Consider the following 18,281-nt stretch of genomic DNA (forward strand, 5'->3'; position numbering starts at 1 on the left):
AGAAACATAAACACAATGTGAAACAAGAACAAGGATCTCAGAGTCAGGATGAGCCAGTAATGCAGGGGAATGGGAGGGAATACAAGGACAATGATACATAACCTGGGCAACAAACAGAGAGAAGTATCATAGAAGTGCAGCTTACCTAGTGCAGGGCAACTTACCGAATGGTGTCAGGGCGTGTGAAAGAGAGCCCATCAACAGGGATGAAATAGTCACACAAGAGAGCAACAGGAAAGGTGGCAAAAAAGAAGCCCAGGAAGGTGTGAAGGGGTAAACCGGATGTGACGTAATACAAGATGGTGGTGCGTTCCACCCATGTAAAGAGAGCCAGTAAAAGAATGAGAAGCCAAATAGCAGGAGTGGGGAGAGAAGAGACACACACCAAAGCAGAATGGAAGTGAGGAGAGGAGTGAGGAGGAGGCCATGAGGAGAGGAGTGAGGAGGAGGCCAGGAGGAGAGGAGTGAGGAGGAGGCCAGGAGAGAGGAGTGAGGAGGAGGCCAGGAGGAGAGGAGTGAGGAGGAGGCCAGGAGAGAGGAGTGAGGAGGAGGCCAGGAGGAGAGGAGTGAGGAGGAGGCCAGGAGGAGAGGAGTGAGGAGGAGGCCAGGAGGAGAGGAGTGAGGAGGAGGCCAGGAGGAGAGGAGTGAGGAGGAGGCCAGGAGGAGAGGAGTGAGGAGGAGGCCAGGAGAGAGGAGTGAGGAGGAGGCCAGGAGGAGAGGAGTGAGGAGGAGGCCAGGAGGAGAGGAGTGAGGAGGAGGCCAGGAGGAGAGGAGTGAGGAGGAGGCCAGGAGGAGAGGAGTGAGGAGGAGGCCAGGAGAGAGGAGTGAGGAGGAGGCCAGGAGGAGAGGAGTGAGGAGGAGGCCAGGAGGAGAGGAGTGAGGAGGAGGCCAGGAGGAGAGGAGTGAGGAGGAGGCCAGGAGGAGAGGAGTGAGGAGGAGGCCAGGAGAGAGGAGTGAGGAGGAGGCCAGGAGGAGAGGAGTGAGGAGGAGGCCAGGAGGAGAGGAGTGAGGAGGAGGCCAGGAGGAGAGGAGTGAGGAGGAGGCCAGGAGAGAGGAGTGAGGAGGAGGCCAGGAGGAGAGGAGTGAGGAGGAGGCCAGGAGGAGAGGAGTGAGGAGGAGGCCAGGAGGAGAGGAGTGAGGAGGAGGCCAGGAGAGAGGAGTGAGGAGGAGGCCAGGAGGAGAGGAGTGAGGAGGAGGCCAGGAGAGAGGAGTGAGGAGGAGGCCAGGAGGAGAGGAGTGAGGAGGAGGCCAGGAGGAGAGGAGTGAGGAGGAGGCCAGGAGGAGAGGAGTGAGGAGGAGGCCAGGAGGAGAGGAGTGAGGAGGAGGCCAGGAGAGAGGAGTGAGGAGGAGGCCAGGAGGAGAGGAGTGAGGAGGAGGCCAGGAGGAGAGGAGTGAGGAGGAGGCCAGGAGGAGAGGAGTGAGGAGGAGGCCAGGAGGAGAGGAGTGAGGAGGAGGCCAGGAGAGAGGAGTGAGGAGGAGGCCAGGAGGAGAGGAGTGAGGAGGAGGCCAGGAGGAGAGGAGTGAGGAGGAGGCCAGGAGGAGAGGAGTGAGGAGGAGGCCAGGAGGAGAGGAGTGAGGAGGAGGCCAGGAGGAGAGGAGTGAGGAGGAGGCCAGGAGAGAGGAGCTCTTCCTGTGGTCTCCAGCTGATCTGACAGAGGGGCAGGGAAGGAGAGAGCACTGCAGACACACACACGGCTCTCTGATCGGGAGAGGAGCTTTATTCGTACTTCTAACCGTTATACAACCGCTCAGCAGGGTCCAGCACTTCTGCACCCCACTGACTCCAGACTAAAAGACACAGCAAATTCTTAGCAAGGTTTTTTCTAGATAATAAATGCATCTTATAGTGGAAATTAATATACAAAAAGAGTGAGGTGGGAGGATAGGATAAGGGGAATAGACTATTGAATAATCCTACGGTGGTGCTCTCAGTAAACAACATAGTCCATACAAAATATAAAGAAGAAAAAGACCGGGCACTCACCATCAAGAGGATACAGTAAAACTTTACAACTTTATTTTCAAAAATCCATTAAAAGTATAGACAGGAGGAGGCACGCCTGAGAAGAGGGAGCCACAGGAGGAGGCACGCCTGAGAAGAGGGAGCCACAGGAGGAGGCACGCCTGAGAAGAGGGAGCCACAGGAGGAGGCACGCCTGAGAAGAGGGAGCCACAGGAGGAGGCACGCCTGAGAAGAGGGAGTCACAGGAGGAGGCACGCCTGAGAAGAGGGAGCCACAGGAGGAGGCACGCCTGAGAAGAGGGAGCCACAGGAGGAGGCACGCCTGAGAAGAGGGAGCCACAGGACGAGGCACGCCTGAGAAGAGGGAGCCACAGGAGGAGGCACGCCTGAGAAGAGGGAGCCACAGGAGGAGGCACGCCCGAGAAGAGGGAGCAACAGGAGGAGGCACGCCCGAGAAGAGGGAGCCACAGGACAAGGCACGCCTGAGAAGAGGGAGCCACAGGACAAGGCACGCCTGAGAAGAGGGAGCCACAGGAGGAGGCACACCTGAGAAGAGGGAGCCACAGGAGGAGGCACGCCTGAGAAGAGGGAGCAACAGGAGGAGGCACGCCTGAGAAGAGGGAGCCACAGGAGGAGGCACGCCCGAGAAGAGGGAGCAACAGGAGGAGGCACGCCCGAGAAGAGGGAGCAACAGGAGGAGGCACGCCTGAGAAGAGGGAACCACAGGAGGAGGCACGCCTGAGAAGAGGGAGCAACAGGAGGAGGCACGCCTGAGAAGAGGGAGCCACAGGAGGAGGCACGCCCGAGAAGAGGGAGCAACAGGAGGAGGCACGCCTGAGAAGAGGGAGCCACAGGACGAGGCACGCCTGAGAAGAGGGAGCCACAGGACGAGGCACGCCTGAGAAGAGGGAGCCACAGGAGGAGGCACGCCTGAGAAGAGGGAGCAACAGGAGGAGGCACGCCCGAGAAGAGGGAGCAACAGGAGGAGGCACGCCTGAGAAGAGGGAACCACAGGAGGAGGCACGCCTGAGAAGAGGGAGCAACAGGAGGAGGCACGCCTGAGAAGAGGGAGCCACAGGAGGAGGCACGCCCGAGAAGAGGGAGCAACAGGAGGAGGCACGCCTGAGAAGAGGGAGCCACAGGACGAGGCACGCCTGAGAAGAGGGAGCCACAGGACGAGGCACGCCTGAGAAGAGGGAGCCACAGGAGGAGGCACGCCTGAGAAGAGGGAGCAACAGGAGGAGGCACGTCTGAGAAGAGGGAACCACAGGAGGAGGCACGCCTGAGAAGAGGGAGCCACAGGAGGAGGCACGCCTGAGAAGAGGGAGCCACAGGAGGAGGCACGCCTGAGAAGAGGGAGCCACAGGAGGAGGCACGCCCGAGAAGAGGGAGCAACAGGAGGAGGCACGCCCGAGAAGAGGGAGCCACAGGACGAGGCACGCCTGAGAAGAGGGAGCCACAGGACGAGGCACGCCTGAGAAGAGGGAGCCACAGGACAAGGCACGCCTGAGAAGAGGGAGCCACAGGAGGAGGCACGCCTGAGAAGAGGGAGCCACAGAAGGAGGCACGCCTGAGAAGAGGGAGCCACAGGAGGAGGCACGCCTGAGAAGAGGGAGCAACAGGAGGAGGCACGCCTGAGAAGAGGGAACCACAGGAGGAGGCACGCCTGAGAAGAGGGAGCCACAGGAGGAGGCACGCCTGAGAAGAGGGAGCCACAGGAGGAGGCACGCCTGAGAAGAGGGAGCCACAGGAGGAGGCACGCCTGAGAAGAGGGAGTCACAGGAGGAGGCACGCCTGAGAAGAGGGAGCAACAGGAGGAGGCACGCCTGAGAAGAGGGAGCCACAGGAGGAGGCACGCCTGAGAAGAGGGAGCAACAGGAGGAGGCACGCCTGAGAAGAGGGATCCACAGGAGGAGGCACACCTGAGAAGAGGGAGCCACAGGAGGAGGCACGCCTGAGAAGAGGGAGCAACAGGAGGAGGCACGCCTGAGAAGAGGGAGCCACAGGAGGAGGCACGCCTGAGAAGAGGGAGCAACAGGAGGAGGCACGCCTGAGAAGAGGGAGCCACAGGACGAGGCACGCCTGAGAAGAGGGAGCCACAGGACAAGGCACGCCTGAGAAGAGGGAGCCACAGGACGAGGCACGCCTGAGAAGAGGGAGCCACAGGACGAGGCACGCCTGAGAAGAGGGAGCCACAGGACGAGGCACGCCTGAGAAGAGGGAGCCACAGGAGGAGGCACGCCTGAGAAGAGGGAGCCACAGGAGGAGGCACGCCTGAGAAGAGGGAGCAACAGGAGGAGGCACGCCTGAGAAGAGGGAACCACAGGAGGAGGCACGCCTGAGAAGAGGGAGCAACAGGAGGAGGCACGCCTGAGAAGAGGGAGCCACAGGAGGAGGCACGCCTGAGAAGAGGGAGCCACAGGAGGAGGCACGCCCGAGAAGAGGGAGCAACAGGAGGAGGCACGCCCGAGAAGAGGGAGCCACAGGACGAGGCACGCCCGAGAAGAGGGAGCCACAGGACGAGGCACGCCTGAGAAGAGGGAGCCACAGGACAAGGCACGCCTGAGAAGATGGAGCCACAGGAGGAGGCACGCCTGAGAAGAGGGAGCCACAGGAGGAGGCACGCCTGAGAAGAGGGAGCAACAGGAGTAGGCACGCCTGAGAAGAGGGAGCCACAGGAGGAGGCACGCCTGAGAAGAGGGAGCAACAGGAGGAGGCACGCCTGAGAACAGGGAGCCACAGGAGGAGGCACGCCTGAGAAGAGGGAGCCACAGGCGGAGGCACGCCTGAGAACAGGGAGCCACAGGAGGAGGCACGCCTGAGAACAGGGAGCCACAGAAGGAGGCACGCCTGAGAAGAGGGAGCAACAGGAGGAGGCACGCCTGAGAAGAGGGAGCCACAGGAGGAGGCACGCCTGAGAAGAGGGAGCCACAGGAGGAGGCACGCCTGAGAACAGGGAGCCACAGGAGGAGGCACGCCTGAGAACAGGGAGCCACAGAAGGAGGCACGCCTGAGAAGAGGGAGCAACAGGAGGAGGCACGCCTGAGAAGAGGGAGCCACAGGAGGAGGCACTCCTGAGAAGAGGGAGCCACAGGAGGAGGCACGCCTGAGAACAGGGAGCCACAGGAGGAGGCACGCCTGAGAAGTGGGAGCTACAGCCATTTCGTGCTGTTTTAACACTTTCTCAAGCTCAATGTAACTCTTCTTGGCGTGCCAGGATCTATTTGTAGTGGAACAAAGCAGGGTCAGCTTGTATCAATCGATAGTTGACTATTTCATATCTTTATACAAACTGAAGACACTCTTCCATAAAAACAATCCTATATATGATCAAAATCTGAGACTAGTATTCATGTATTCATCATCCTCATTTGTAGGCTATTTCAGCATGAACAGAATTCACTCTGCCAGGCATCAGGTCTGGGCAGAGCCGACTGCGCATGCCCGCACTACAAGCGGACATGCGCAGTCGGCTCTGCCCAGGCCCGATGCCTGGCAGAGTGAATGAAGAGCTGGAAGACGCCGCGGGGACACTGCACAGAGAAGACTTCTAAAGGTAGGAGAAGAACCAGCGTTGATCGTCTGACTGTATAGCATTCGGCCAATCAATGCTGGTTCTGCATCAAACTTTTACATTCGAACAGCGAGTGGTACACGATCGAGTACGAGTATTTTGAATACCATAGTATGCTATCCAATACCTACTCGATGGAGTACTACTCGCTCATCTCTAGTCGTGAAGACCTAAAGGTCCGGTAGCTCCTGTAGATATAAGTAACCTAGCTTCCTGCTGCAAGAGAAAACTATTAGTATCGCCTTCTCGAGGGGAGGTTTCTACTTTCAATAAGCCAGCAAAGGTGAGACAGTTCAGGTCTCCTTTATGTACATCATTTATATGGTTAATGAATCTTAAGGAGCCTTTCCTGGTTTGTACAGATGTGAAGTTGCTCCCTAATCCTTATAAAGAGACTCCTTTTAGTTTTTCCTATGTAGAGAAAGCAGAAAATGGCGTACACTACATATTTACTACGACAATTAATAAACTGTTTCACTTGAGTCTCTTGTCCTCCTCGTTTGTATTGTATTTACAACAGGAGCAGCACTAGAGAGAAACGTCATATCTAGGAGATTGGCAGAAAAATTATTCATTGAATACCCAAAAAACCCTACTTGGTATTTCTTACCTAAGACCATAAATCATTAATAAATCCACCGGGTCGTCCTATAATTGCTGGCATAAATTCCGCAAGGCTCCCTGGCCGGTCTGCAATCTCTTACTTTTACAGGCTGGTCTAGGCATTAGCATTGTATTGCATTGCATTAGTGATCAGACCCCCTGGGGTTCAACACCCCTAGGCGGTCTAATAAATGCAAAAAAAAAAAAATGTAAAAAATTTAAAAAAAAAAAAGTAAAAAAAAATATAAAAAGTATTAAAAATTCAAATAAAAGTAGTTAAATGCTAGGTCTCCCCATGTTTGAAATCGCCCGCTCTACAAATCTATAAAAATATTTTTCCTGTTCGGTAAACGCCGTAGCGGGAAAAATAGTCAAAAGTGCCAAACCGCCATTTTTTCACTGTTTTGATTCTGATAAAAATTTGAACAAAAAGTGATCAAAGCAAAAGCGATTCCCGAAAATGGTAGAACTAAAAAGTACACCCGGCCCCGCAAAAACAGCCGCCCTATACATCCCCGTACACGCACGTATAAAAAAGTTACGGCTGTCAGAATATGGCGACTTTTAGAAAAAAAATTTTTAACACAGTTTTTTTTTTTTTTAAGGGGTCAAAATGAAAATATAACCATATAAATTTGGTATCACCGGAACCGTACCGAAACACAGAATACAGGAGACAGGTCATTGTGGCTGCACAGTGAACGCCGTAAAACCAAAGCCCGTAAGAAAGTCGCAGAAATTTTTTCTTCAAATCCACCCCATTCTGAATTGTTTTCCAGGTTCCCAGGACATTATACAGAATAATTAATGGCGGCATCAGGAAGAACAATCTGTCCCGCAAAAATTAAGACCTCATATGGCTTTGGGAGCGGAGAAATAAAAAAGTTATGGGGTTTAGAAGGAAGGGAGTCAAAAACGAAAATCAAAAAATGCCATCGGCGGGAAGGGGTTAATTTTCTTATAACAAGCCCCTTTTCCGTACGGTCTTTGTTTTTGTATATTCTGTTTATACCCTTAATATGTAATAATATAATTGTATATATTTAGCTATTGTTTGACATAGTACACACCATGCAGTTTTTCTTTTGCATCTCTGCTGGTAACCTATATACTATGTATTTACACTACAGCTTTATCCGAATTAGGATACATTTAGTGATAGTATAAATATAACCGCACTGATTTGTGTATAAAAGCCCCGCGACTCTTCCTTTCTGATACAGTAAAGCCTCTCTGTTCATGCTGAAATAGCCTACAAATGAGGAGGATGAATACAGGAATACTACTCTCAGATTTTGATCATATATAGGATTGTTTTTATGGAAGAGTGTCTTCAGTTTGTATAAAGATATGAAATAGTCAACTATCGATTGATACAAGCTGACCCTGTTTTGTTCCACTACAAATAGATGCTGGCACGCCTAGAAGAGTTACATTGAGCTTGAGAAAGTGCTAAAACAGAAAGAAACGGCTGCAGCTCCCTCTTCTCAGGCGTGCCTCCTCCTGTGGCTCCCTCTTCTCAGGCGTGCCTCCTCCTGTGGCTCCCTCTTCTCAGGCGTGCCTCCTCCTGTGGCTCCCTCTTCTCAGGCGTGCCTCCTCCTGTGGCTCCCTCTTCTCAGGCGTGCCTCCTCCTGTGGCTCCCTCTTCTCAGGCGTGCCTCCTCCTGTGGCTCCCTCTTCTCAGGCGTGCCTCCTCCTGTGGCTCCCTCTTCTCAGGCGTGCCTCCTCCTGTGGCTCCCTCTTCTCAGGCGTGCCTCCTCCTGTGGCTCCCTCTTCTCAGGCGTGCCTCCTCCTGTGGCTCCCTCTTCTCAGGCGTGCCTCCACCTGTTGCTCCCTCTTCTCAGGCGTGCCTCCTCCCGTCTATACTTTTAATGGATTTTTGAAAATAAAGTTGTAAAGTTTTGCTGCATCCTCTTATCAGTATAAACCAACGTATCAGTATAAACCAACATAAATGAATTGTATGTAGAGTGTTAGCCCGGCTCCCTGTGATAGCGGTGACCTCCTTTAGTATTAGGCTGAGGCCCCACGTTGCAAAAACACAGATTTTTTTGTTGTTGCCGATTTTATTGAGCTTCTCTAAGAGGACACAAGTCCAACCTTGTGACACCTCCCGTCCTGATCATCCACAATCACCCAGTACAGAACCTGTGGAGTTATAAGACGTGTCCATCCCCCACCCCAGAGGTTAGGAGCCTTCTCAATCCTCGTTTTATAAAGAATACGGGACTTTTGTTACACTCGATGCTACAGAAATCTGATATCACCGCGCGGATTTATAATAAGTAAGATTTTTTTGTACAGGCAATTTAATTTCTGAATATAACATGATGGACGCAACAAGTAAGTCACAGCGAACTCCAAAAGACGAAACCACCGGCATGGGGCACATTTATGGGAGAGATCAGCTAAATATTCCCTCATCTTCTGCGACAATTCTAAGACTTGTGAATTTCTGGATGAAGATGGAGCGGAGTCATCCTTCAGCCTCGTCTTCCCCACAGATCGCGAGGAAGCTTACTGCCTATGGCTGAGGCTCCACGTTGCGGAAACGCAGCTTTTTTTTTGTAGCAGATTTTGTTGCGGTTTTTTGAGCCAAAGCCAGGAGTGGATTGAGCAGAAGGGAGAAGTAGAAGGACTTCCTCTATATTTCTCATTCCTTTTGTGGCCATTCTTGATGTTGGATCAAAAAAACTCAGCAGGATCACTCACCTCCTGAGCAGTTGTTTTCTTCTTGTCACCTTCTGTGCGATTGTGGTGTTCATTGATCTTGAACTCTTTGCCAGTTTGCAAACTTTATTGGGATCTGTCACCTCGCTGTCCTGCACCTGGTAAGATCTACCCTTTTTTAAAGCTGGTATGATGTCATGGTGACAGTATTGCATGGTCTATTATCTCTCTCTGTAGGATATGTCATCCTCTACTACCCCTCCTGGGGATGGTAGGAGGAAAACCTCTTCCAAGAGGAAACATTTTTCTTGCTTCAATTGCGACACACTGCTCCCTGATGGTAGGTAGCGGCTTGTAAGGTTGTTCCCTTCGGGGTACTGGTGGTCCTATAACTTGCCTATTATTTTCAGGCTACGAGTGGGCCCGTTGTCGCGGGTGCAGAGGTCCTCCACCTGTGGAGCCCTCTCCCAGAAATATGATGGCCTGGGTTAAGGAGATGGTGAGTTTGGGCATCGCTTGGGTAAATAGTTTTTCCCTTGCTTGTACTCTCCTTTTTGGTTTGCAGGATGATTCCCTCAAGGGAATCCATGCCACCTTGTCTCAGCTCACCAAGAGACCATGCTCTGAGCACCGTTCCTCGTCTCTCCCCCCCTTGGAACACCTGCGGGTGGCAGAGGATGATTCCTCCGAGGACGACTCAGTCATTTCCAGCAGACCTGCGTTCCATTATGAACAAACGGGCAGGCTGCTGAAGTCCATCCGGTCTACAGTGGGCCGAGATGTCGACGGGGAAGCCTCCACGTCTGCCTCTGGGGGACATATTGCCTTCCATGCGGACGCCACGCTGACCGACCTTATGGCGCAGCAGTGGAAACAGCCAGAGAAGGGACATTCGCTTTCCAGGATTTTCAAGAGCTTATTTCCTGTTGACACTGCCCAGTGGGATTCCTGGGGTCCTCCCCCGAAGGTGGATTTGGCCGTAGCAAAGCTGTCCCGCAGAACCCTGGTGCCCTTGGAAGATGGTTCAAATCTGGATCGTAGGGCGGACTCCGTTCTGAAGAAGGTCTACTCAGCTTCCTCTGCGCAAGCCTCTGTGGCCATAGCCTCCTCTACGGTTGGTGATTTTTTGCGCAACCACTTAGCCGCCTTGGAGCGGCATATAGATGCGGGCGTGGATAGAGACGAAATTCTGACCTCTATGAAGAGAGTTCATAGGGCTGCAGATTATCTGGCGGAAGCTTCCCGCCATCAATTAAAAATCTCCGCCAAATCTATGGCGTTGTCTACTGCGGCCCGTAGACCCCTTTGGTTAAAGCCTTGGCGGGCAGATTTTGTGTCTAAAGCAGCTCTCTGCGCTCTCCCCTTTGAGCCGGGAAGAGTGTTTGGCCAAAGCTTAGACGCCATTATGGAGGGATTAGCTGAAGGTAGGGGAAGGTCTCTACCTCAAGCATCCAGGGGCAGACGTGCTCCCTCTAGAGGCAGAGGTTCTTCTTCTAATTATAGACACCCTCCCCAACAATGGCGTTCTAGATATCACCCTAGGGGAGCTGGTCATGGCGCTTCCAAGGAGGACACCAAGAGGAAGCCTGAGTTTAGACGTGGGGCAGCTCCCTGTGGCCCCCCTTCCTGTGGGAGGACGTCTTTCCTCCTTTTCCAGAGCATGGTTCACCCATATCCAAGACCCATGGGTGTTGAAGATCATACAGTACGGGTATCACATCGACTTTCATCTTCCACCTCCAGATCGGTTCGTTTCCACCCGAACTCTTCCACCTTCTCAGCAGACCAGTCTAGAAGCCTCGGTCGCCGAATATGTTACCAAAGGCGCCCTGGAGAAGGTACCAGCCTCAGACCACGGTCTGGGAGTCTACTCCCCCATCTTTCTGGTCCCCAAGGTCACCGGGGGCTGGAGGATGATAATAGATCTGAGGTACCTCAATCGGTTTATCAGGAAGAGGTCATTGTGAATGGAAACCGTGGATTCCGTGGCTGTGTTTCTTCAGCCAGGAGAGGTGATGGTTACCCTTGATTTGAAGGACGCCTATCTACATGTCCCCATTGCTCATTTCCACAGGAAGTTCCTCAGGATTGCCGTCTCTATGGCCGGCCACAGGGAGCACTATCAATTCACAGCTCTGCCATTTGGCATCACATCCGTCCCACTGGTATTCACCAAGGTGATCGCTCCGGTTGCCGCGGCCCTCAGACTTCAGGGTCTTTTCATCGTCCCTTATCTAGACAACTGGCTACTGAAAGCTCAGTCTCCTGCTGCTCTCCTCCAGCAGCTCAACCTTGCCATCAACTTCCTACAGGAGTTAGGATGGATTATCAATTAGGAGAAGTCCGAAATCATCCCATCCACCCGAAGAAAATTCCTTGGATTTATAGTGGATTCAGAAGCGATGCAGATCTTCCTCTCCAGTCCAAGGAAGGAAAGAATCCAAGCCAGTGCACGATTCCTATTGCGCACTCAGCAGGTAACCATCCGCACCGCCATGAGAGTCCTGGGCCTGATGTCATCCTCAGCCAGGGCGGTCCCTTGGGCTTTATGGTATTTGCGTCCCCTCCAGACGGAAGTGTTGAGAACCTGGAACAGGTCTCCACGGGGATTGCACAAGAAGATCTGCCTTTCTCCTGCTACCCGTCTTTCCATCAGATGGTGGATAAACCTGAAAGACGGAAGGTCCACGGTCCCGACAGTGTGGACCCTGTTGACAACAGATGCATCCCAGTGGGGATGGGGAGCCCATTGTCAAGGCAAAACTGTACAAGGACGATTGAGAAGTCCGGAGCTGGGGTCATCCAATCTCAAAGAGCTCAGAGCAGTGTACCTGGCCCTAGTACACTTTGCCCCAGAATTGAAAGGCAAGTCTGTCAAGATCCGGTCAGACAATACGACGGTGGTAGTCTATATAAACAAACAAGGGGGCACCAGGTCACCAACCTTGCTGAGAGAGACGAATCTCATATTTGCCTGGGCAGAGAAGAATCTAGTCCAGTTATCCGCTGTTCACATAAAGGGCTCCCTGAACATAGTAGCGGATCAGCTGAGTCGGGGTATTACCTTATCAGGAGAATGGTCTCTCAATCCAGACGTATTTCAACAGATCGTCCAGAGATGGGGTCTCCCGGAGGTCGATCTTATGGCTACCCGACTCAACGCCAAGGTGGGGACCTTCTGTTCTCTGTACCAGGAGGACAATCCCTTGGCGGTGGATGCCCTGTCCATCACATGGAGGTTCAGGCTGTTTTACATATTCCCTCCAATTCCAATCATACCAAAGGTATTGATAAAAATAAGACAGGACCAAGCCTCGGGAATAGCCATAATCCCGTTCTGGCCAAAAAGGGCTTGGTTTGCTCAGCTCATACAAATGAGTCAGGGCATATATTGGAGGCTTCCCCCACTCCCAGACCTGGTAACCCAAGGAGAGCTGAGATGCCAGGATCTGAGGAGACTCAACCTGACAGCCTGGAGGTTGACCAGTGCCTATTGAGGAATAGAGGACTGTCACAAGCCGTCTTGAAGACCCTATCCAGCGCCAGAACAGATTCAAACAATAGGAACTGCCGTCGAATAAGTAACATCTTTAATGCCTGGTGTCCTCAGCATCACGTGGACTCCACCGATCCCCCTACGGAGGCGATCCTGGACTTCCTTCAAGACGGACTAGACAGAGGTCTTGCTGCGGCCACACTCAAGGTACATGTAGCGGCCCTGTCCACCTATCTGGGGAGGTGTTTGTCTCAGGATTCCTTAGTGAGCACCTTTATTAAAGGGGCAACTAGGCTGAGACCGGTGGTAAACCAAGGTCCACCAATGGGACCTTATTCCAGTCCTGAACGCCCTATGTGGCCAGCCATTTGAACCTCTGGAAGAGGTCTCCCTCAAGTCGCTAACCGGCAAAATGGCGCTGCTATTGGCAGTCACAACTGCCAAACACGTTAGTGAACTACAAGCTTTGTCCGCTGAGGAGCCACCACCTTTTTCTCTGACCATGTGCAGCTTAGGTTCCTCCCTGGGTTTCGTCCCAAGGTGCCATCTGCTGTAAACAGGAACCAACTGATTTCTCTTCCAGTATTTTTTCCTTTCCCTTCTTCTGCTGAAGAAGAAAGATGGCACAAGCTGGATGTGGTCAGATGCCTGCAGATCTACTTGCAGCGCACTCGCCCCTTTAGGCGGACTGAAAACCTGTTGGTCAGCTACACGGGGAAAAACAAGGGTGCCAAAGCCACTAAAGCCACAATATCCCAGTGGGTTACCGAGACTATTAGAGTCGCCTAGACCGCCCAAGGGCTGTTGACTCCATCTTTCCTTCATGCCCATTCAACCAGGGCAGTGTCCACCTCTCGGGCACATAGAAGTGCTTTGTCTGTGGACCAAATATGCGCAGCTGCCTCTTGGGCATCTGAATCCACCTTCATTCGGCATTACCGCCTGAAGGACCAAGTGGAAGATTCCACTGCCTTTGCCCAGACCGTTTTAAGTTCGGTCATGGATTAGTCCCACCCATCTTGGGGACCTGCTTGCTATCTCCCCACATTGTGCCGCTGGTACGTACAACAGGGAACAAGTGATTATGAAGATAATCTTGTTTCCCTTAGTCCTAACAGCGGCACAAGATTTCCCACCCTGGGAATCATATCTTATGTATAAAACTGTATATAAATGTTATGGAGGTACTTTTGTATTTACACGCAGAGGGGAGGTTCTTGTGCCCTCTTATAGGGCCTGCCACGCATTTATTGGCTAATTAAATATCCGCCTGTCCTACCAGCACACAGGGGCAGAAATACCCCCCACATTGTGCCGCTGATAGGACTAAGGGAAACAAGATTATCTTCATAATCACCTGTTATACTCCATAGTTGTTATACAAGAGCCAAGTATCTTTGTAGGACATCGCTGCATCTCTATATTCTGACCTCATTCATGTCATCACCAAGATCTTAGACATATGGCGGCTGTAGATGTCATCACCGGCTTCACTTTTGGACACCAGGTCCATGTTCTCCATAAGTTCCAGTATGTGCTGGTAATAAGACTTATTATAAACCCAATAGTGAATCCGGACTGACCCGCTACGTCCCGTCTAGATTTATCTCATAACTCGAAGCCGCTTCTTTAGTCTGTTTTCTTCTTGTCTTCTCAGAGTAATTCATCCTTAAGATACTGAAAGTGATTTCCTAGAACCGCGATGAAATCTTTACTAATCTTACTGAGCGGGGGAGGGGTGGGCGCATTCACTGAAGGAGCCGGATACCGCTGTATTGTATTCTCTCATACATCTTGCTGGCACTGTGTGTGGGACATAGAACGAGGTCAACATTATAAAATCCACTTATTAAACCTGGTAGACACTTATACACTTGCCAAATCTGCCATAGTTCTTCAGCTCTGCAGCTCCATGATCAGGAGAGTCACTGACTTATTATTGGAACTAGGTGAGGATCGCTTTGGGACATTTCTTATCCACTCCGGGCTCTGCCTCCTCTCATCGACTCCCATCTCCTCTCTGATTGACACCTCCCCCTCCCCCGCCCAGGAGTGATGTCATGAAAATACTAAAACCAAAGTGTCGGGGGAGGGTATCTGTTTGCCCCCTTTCTCCGAATTCTGCTCTTGAGCTTCGTTCCAATACAGGTAATAGTTACAGCAGATTTATCACATTATGGGTAGATATGTCCCAAAATAAAAGTTATCATAAAATCCCAGACAATAAACTGCGATAATGTGTAAAAACAAAAAGACCCAAAATTTACAAAATTTAAAAATCCACAAAAACGAAATTACAGGAAAAAAAACACAAAAATATACAAAAAATTTTTTAAAGTGACGATCGCCACAACGGTGATGATTCAGAACTCCGAATAAGATAAAACAATAAAGCGTCACATCCCGTAATACACAAGTTACATGTGAGGAATAGAATAACATTTGTTGTCTCGTCATATAAATGCGTTTTGGGGGATTTTTACATCCAGGACCCCCCGGACCAGGAACATAAACAATATTTAGTATCAGGAGAGCGAGGTCGGGGGATTATCCACAAGACCAAGCAGACCTCAGGCAAGAGAAAAGAACATGTCCCAAAAGCAATGTGCTGGTGCCATGACTGTTGTATGTGACATCATCAGTGGAGGACGGCTGTGCTGCTATTATATATAGTCTAGAACTAAACACTATATAAAGTGTCCAACGTTCCCACAGCCAGGACGGGCCGGGACACACCGGAGAGGGAGAGCTTTCCTATGGCAGCCGAATCATCTCTCAGGAGTATAACTGCGCCAAGTTCAGCTGCAGGAGGATTCATGAAGGTTCTGCACAGATCGCTGACGGGCTCGGAGGAGGCGAACAATAGACTGATTACATTCCGGAGTCAGATTGTTTCCTTATCACTTATTTGTATTGTAACAGGGAAAAATTATTCCAATCTGAATTTAGAATTTGAAGCAATCATGAATTTCCATCCAAAGGTGTCGTCTACTCTCTGCGGTCCTATATACTCTGTCCTATATACACTGTCCTATATACACTGGCCTATATACACTGTCCTATATACACTGTACATTATATACATTGTCCTATATACGCTGTACATTATATACATTGTCCTATATACGCTGTACATTATATACATTGTCCTATATACGCTGTACATTATATACATTGTCCTATATACGCTGTACATTATATACATTGTCCTATATACGCTCTACATTATATACACTGTCCTATATACACTGTCCTATATACATTGGCCTATATACACTGTATATTATATACATTGTCCTATATACGCTCTACATTATATACACTGTCCTATATACGCTCTACATTATATACACTGTCCTATATACGCTCTGCATTATATACATTGTACTATATACGCTGTACATTATATACACTGTCCTATATATATTGTCCTATATACACTGTACATTATATACATTGTCCTATATACATTGTCCTATATACTCTGTACATTATATACACTGTCCTATATACATTGTCCTATATACACTGTACATTATATACATTGTCCTATATATATTGTCCTATATACACTGTACATTATATACACTGTCCTATATACATTGTCCTATATACGCTGTACATTATATACACTGTCCTATATACGCTGTTCATTATATACATTGTCCTATATACATTGTCCTATATACGCTGTACATTATATACATTGTCCTATATACGCTGTTCATTATAAACATTGTCCTATATACATTGTCCTATATACACTGTACATTATATACACTGTCCTATATACGCTGTTCATTATATACATTGTCCTATATACATTGTCCTATATACACTGTACATTATATACACTGTCCTATATACATTGTCCTATATACGCTGTACATTATATACACTGTCCTATATACATTGTCCTATATACACTGTACATTATATACACTGTCCTATATATATTGTCCTATATACACTGTACATTATATACATTGTCCTATATATATTGTCCTATATACACTGTACATTATATACATTGTCCTATATACATTGTCCTATATACTCTGTACATTATATACACTGTCCTATATACATTGTCCTATATACACTGTACATTATATACATTGTCCTATATATATTGTCCTATATACACTGTACATTATATACATTGTCCTATATACTCTGTACATTATATACACTGTCCTATATACATTGTCCTATATACACTGTACATTATATACACTGTCCTATATACTCTTTCCTATATACGCTGTACATTATATACATTGTCCTATATACGCTGTTCATTATATACATTGTCCATATACATTGTCCTATATACACTGTACATTATATACACTGTCCTATATACGCTGTTCATTATATACATTGTCCTATATACATTGTCCTATATACACTGTACATTATATACACTGTCCTATATACATTGTCCTATATACACTGTACATTATATACACTGTCCTATATACATTGTCCTATATACGCTGTACATTATATACACTGTCCTATATATATTGTCCTATATACACTGTACATTATATACATTGTCCTATATATATTGTCCTATATACACTGTACATTATATACATTGTCCTATATACATTGTCCTATATACTCTGTACATTATATACACTGTCCTATATACATTGTCCTATATACACTGTACATTATATACATTGTCCTATATATATTGTCCTATATACACTGTACATTATATACATTGTCCTATATACTCTGTACATTATATACACTGTCCTATATACATTGTCCTATATACACTGTACATTATATACACTGTCCTATATACTCTGTCCTATATACATTGTCCTATATACGCTGTACATTATATACATTGTCCTATATACGCTGTTCATTATATACATTGTCCTATATACATTGTCCTATATACACTGTACATTATATACACTGTCCTATATACGCTGTTCATTATATACATTGTCCTATATACATTGTCCTATATACACTGTACATTATATACACTGTCCTATATACATTGTCCTATATACGCTGTACATTATATACACTGTCCTATATACATTGTCCTATATACGCTGTACATTATATACACTGTCCTATATACATTGTCCTATATACGCTGTACATTATATACACTGTCCTATATATATTGTCCTATATACACTGTACATTATATACATTGTCCTATATATATTGTCCTATATACACTGTACATTATATACATTGTCCTATATACATTGTCCTATATACTCTGTACATTATATACACTGTCCTATATACATTGTCCTATATACACTGTACATTATATACATTGTCCTATATATATTGTCCTATATACACTGTACATTATATACATTGTCCTATATACTCTGTACATTATATACACTGTCCTATATACATTGTCCTATATACACTGTACATTATATACACTGTCCTATATACTCTGTCCTATATACATTGTCCTATATACGCTGTACATTATATACATTGTCCTATATATGCTGTTCATTATATACATTGTCCTATATACATTGTCCTATATACGCTGTACATTATATACACTGTCCTATATACGCTGTTCATTATATACATTGTCCTATATACATTGTCCTATATACATTGTCCTATATACGCTGTACATTATATACACTGTCCTATATACATTGTCCTATATACACTGTACATTATATACACTGTCCTATATACGCTGTACATTATATACACTGTCCTATATACACTGTACATTATATACACTGTCCTATATACACTGTACATTATATACACTGTCCTATATACATTGTCCTATATACGCTGTACGTTATATACACTGTCCTATATACATTGTCCTATATACTCTGTACATTATATACACTGTCCTATATACACTCACTGGCCACTTTATTAGGTACACCTGTCCAACTGCTCGTTAACACTTAATTTCTAATCAGCCAATCACATGGCGGCA

This window comes from Leptodactylus fuscus, chromosome 3 (genome assembly GCF_031893055.1).
Source record: "Leptodactylus fuscus isolate aLepFus1 chromosome 3, aLepFus1.hap2, whole genome shotgun sequence".
NCBI classification, from domain to species: Eukaryota; Metazoa; Chordata; class Amphibia; order Anura; family Leptodactylidae; genus Leptodactylus; species Leptodactylus fuscus.